The following is a 4,637-nucleotide window of genomic DNA, read 5'->3' as shown; positions in this document are numbered from 1 at the left end:
AGCAGAAAAAGATCTATCTGAAGAGATGTTCTTTATTGCAAGTGAACTCTGGTATGGTTCCTTACAATGAAACCAATCCCACGCAAATGTAATCAGACGTTTTGAATCCAAAACACCCCTTTGATTTCAATTGTCTCACACATTTCTGTTTATGAGCATTACCCATTAGCACACACTCTAACCAAGCCCAGAAAGGCGCCTAACTGATTTTCCTTGAGTAAATACCACCGTATCTACTAATTAAAAAAAAGTATTAATCCACATCAGCTCTGTACATGTTGAGCGGTTGGATGACTAAGTTAGCTCTAAGCAGGACTGGCAAATGATAAGCTAGGAGTTGTCTCTCAGGGGGCACAACGAGCTTCAACCAATGTCTGTTCTTAGGCAATGTAATTCACGCTACTGCCTGTAACTATGTATCCACAAAAGGGCCCAAGTCTGGGTCTCCCTGTGCCGGTCCCCGGCCCGGTTAAAATACAGGAAGGAAATCCGGCGATCAAATCTCTGCCAAGTCACCTGTGCAGATCAGTGAAAGCTTTTACGCTGTGGCAACCCTTGGAAGGATATGCCAAAAGGTTACCAACAACAACTCTGTGCATGCTGGACAATATCAAATATGATTGTACATTTATGTGTTTAACTTTGTCAGACTATCTGTGCTTTTCTGCTCTCTTCAATATTGTGTGAAGATGAAAAACTGAGCTTACTGTTGGGAAACTGAGATAAGAGAGGGTGTCAGAGTGAAAGTCACATCATGAAAAGTCATCAACTTTCTTGTAGTTTAGGCTTTGGAAAGACACTAATGTAATTTGATGTAAAAGCGCTCAAACCTTCAGATCAGATAAGCAAAGGTTGAACAAGCGGCTGTTTGCCCAAATCCAACATTGATCTTAACCTCTTTAGATGGATGCCTACAGATAAAGTGGACATGTCATGCAGTTGCCACCAGTGGAGAAAAAGAGACAAAAAAAAGCATCCAACCTGAAAAAAATGCCCTATTTAAAAAAAAATAATTTGGTTTTTGAAAAATGTTTTGAGCTAGAATCCAAAGTTGAGTCTTGAAATTTATATGAAAGTATTCACACATTAACAACTATATAGTACAGTTTAACTGCAGGAGGTTATTTTTTATCAAATAGAGCTATGGGAGTTTTGGATTTATGTAGACTCTGTAAAAATTGAGGTTAATACCATTATAACTCAAAGCTGCTGCTGCTGCTGTATTATCATAGATGGGTTCGAATTTTGAGTATCTCTGCAGTTACTCTCTTAGATTCTTAATGCATGTTTATCTACATGTCAGCAATTAACTTTTTTTTTTCTCGTATAAAAGCAAATGCGTTAAAAAGGTGAAACATATTTTTTGTCTTATTTTTTGGTGCTCTCGATGTACTTTTCTTGGGGTTTAAGAGTTAAAACTGGCTGCCGGAGGAGATCTGGTTGTAGAACTACACAATTACATAGAGAGTTTTGCAGATGCAGCTGCAAACCTCCTGTACAAATGCTGAAGGCTTTGGATTGATGAAAACAACCAAACAGCAATATCTGCAAAAAGTCTAAATGTAGTACTGTAGTTCTAAACCTTGAAATTCTGTCTATATCAGGGCTCTAGACTAACTTTTTGTACTGGTTGCACCGGTGAGTTTGGTGCACTGACCTTCGACAATATTGCATTTAACAGCACTTTTACATGGTCCCTTTCCTTTGTATTTGCTGTCGATATCTGCATCAAGACTTGAAAATGACTAACTTACAAACTGGTAAACATAAAGCTATTTATTTGAAACACAATTCTGCAATAATGACAAATGACCAAATTTGTATAGTATATAAAAATTAATAAATGCACAGTTTGAAAAAGCTTAAATTTGTGACAGCAAGTGAAATGGGTGGAGCCTAAGTCTCCTTGCTCTGCTCCATTCTGAAGCATCCACTTGTAGACAAACAGATCCATGAACGTCTTTGTTTTCCTGGTCAGCTGGAATCTGGATCAGAACTGATCGTCTGCATACAAATGATATTGCTCATCATCTTTGTCGTAAGCTAATGTTAGCTTGGGGGTGTGAGGGGCTGTAAGCTAGCGGGAGAGCGAGTAAACAAAGATTTCCTGAGATATCAGCGTTAGGGTTACTTCACACCAACAGCCCCGCCCACAACTAAGAGGTGAATTTCTAATGAGCTCCTGTCGCTCTGCAGAAACTATGACCTAGAAAATGACAAGTTTTTAGATTTTTTGCCTAAAACAGCAGAATCATAATGAAAAGAACTTTAAAACACTAAATGTGATTCCAGTAGATTCTGAAGGAGAAAAGCAGCGCTGCCGCAGGAGCAAAAGCCACTGATTGGGTTTTATGCGGTTCTGGTGCCAAAGCAGCTCTTTGGTTTTGGTTCCTAATTGGTTTCAGTTTTGGTACTTCGCTTCCCGCCCCGTGCTCCCTATGGAGAGAGAAGAGCTGATCTACAACTAGAATCTCAACAACAGTCCAGACTGCAGCTCGCTTCAACTGTCGGTGCCTGTCAGCTGATGGAGGAGTCCCACAAACCAACCAGGCTCTCAAGGACCCCTTCTTAAGATGAATGGTGACCCTGACTTTGGTGTACATCAACAGATTCAAGGATTTCTACCATGTAGGTCAACCCAGCAGTGGAGGTTGGAGTTAACCCAAACACAACGGATCAGAAGTAAAACTTATGTTTGTGATGATTTGGTTTGGGTCTATTCCGGTGACCTTCCTGGCAGAACCCTCTGCATTTACCCGGACTTGGGACCGGCACACAGAGACACTGGATTGTGTCCCTGGTGGTTGCATTATTCTGCCTGTTACGGCTGTGGCCGTATTTGGTTTTGTTTCTATTTGGTTTTGCGGATTTTTGTCATAGTGGGACTCCTGTGTGTTTGGTGGATCTTTGTTTGTGTCTTTCTGTTTATTTGTTTCAGGTGTGGTGCTGGAGGCGTGGCTCCCCATTGGTCAAACCTGAAGGAGGGGAGCCTTCAAAAGCACCATTTGGACCTCCATACCAGGAGAAAGGAGCTGGGCTGCAACCTGTCCCCAATGCAGCTCAGTGATCTTCTCCACCTGTTTAATTTGTGCAGACTATGTACTTTCTTTTTGGTTGTGTTTGGTCCCACTCTGTTTAATATTTAGCGTTTGGTAATTTAGGTGAAGCTGTAGGGGTGAACTACCATTTTCTTTATTAAATGTTTTTTTCCTGTTTCTGTTATCCAGGGAGGTTAGTGTTTTGTTTTTTTTGCAGGTAAGCTCCCTGGGTTGAGTTAGTTGGGGTTTTGTTTGTTGTTTTGGCCTTGGTTCACCCTGAAGCCTTTTGCTTCCCTTTTAGTTATTGTTTGGGTGTTTTTTCTTGTAAATAAATATTGTTATACTTTTTATTGGAGACAATTGTGTTGTGTTTTGTTACACATTTCCTTTAATTTTCCTTTATGTTAGGCCCCAGACCCCCTAGACAAATTGGGGCGTAACATAAATTGGGGGCTCGTCCGGGATCTGAAATCCACTCAGATCCATTTTGTGTTTGAATTTTGTGAAATTTGTTTGTACTTTGAGACAATAGTTTGGTTAACAGTTTTTCTTTATGGTTCATTTGTGCAATTTACATTTGGTGAAGTATGTGACTTCTTTTGCTGTTAAAACTGAGAGCATTTTGTATTGGAGCAGGAAGTGAGTCTACCCTAAGGTAGACCTTGGCTGGTTGAACTCAGTTGGAGGTGGGGTGACAGTGTAGGAGTGGAGGCTGCTGCACTTGTTGCCGACGCCACTAACCCCAATGCAGCTGTAGCCAGTGGAGGGGCAACCCAATGGAAATGTTCCAGACCAGGGCTGCCATGGAAGACATGATGCTACTTCCATGCTCATTGAACTTGCAATTATTCACTTGGTTTTTCTGTTTTTGAGAATCGGGAAGATTTGTATTTTGGTGCTTTTGTGCACATTGTGGCTTCTAGCCTTATACAAATTCATTTGTGGAGTTCGCGACTCAAATTTCTGATTCATTGCTCTATTTTCATTCAGGAATGTCCCATTTCCAGCCCATTAAACATTCGTAAGAACGATTTGTTCTGTTTCAGTTTTTGTGAATCTGGGAGATTCACATTTTGGCACATTGTGGCCTCTTCGGCCTGATCACAACCCATATGTGGAGTTCGCGACTCCAAAAATCAGCTATCTGCTCTCATCCTTTCATTCAAATCATGAAAAATGTTACTAGGATGGTAACATTTTTCAGTACATTTGTGAGGCTGTTACCTGAGGCACATTGCTCAGGGCTTTTTCTAAAGTGAAAATTTGTTAACCAAACTTTAGTTTTGTTTGGGCACACATTTTGTTTTGCGTTGTGCTAGCGATTGGTTTGGGGTGTCTAGTTTTTGTTTCGGTGTAGCTGGTTTTTGTGGGAGCTGCTAGAGCTCAATTTCTGTCGTAACATGCCAAAAAATGGCATTTGAAGAAACCAAATGCCATTTTTTTTTTGTTTTAGTTTTGTCCTCAGCCTGCTGCCCAGTCTTTTTTTTTATCAATCCTGCTGCCTACATCACCCTTTTGAGGGGTCCTAGACCTGCCGGAAACCAGGAACCCTTCTTGGTGGAGCTCCCTGATGCTGTCTAAGTGCAGCTCTGTGTTGTT

This window comes from Oryzias melastigma, linkage group LG20, assembly GCF_002922805.2.
Source record: "Oryzias melastigma strain HK-1 linkage group LG20, ASM292280v2, whole genome shotgun sequence".
In the NCBI taxonomy this organism is placed as follows: Eukaryota; Metazoa; Chordata; class Actinopteri; order Beloniformes; family Adrianichthyidae; genus Oryzias; species Oryzias melastigma.
Note: the sequence above shows the minus strand (reverse complement) of the source record.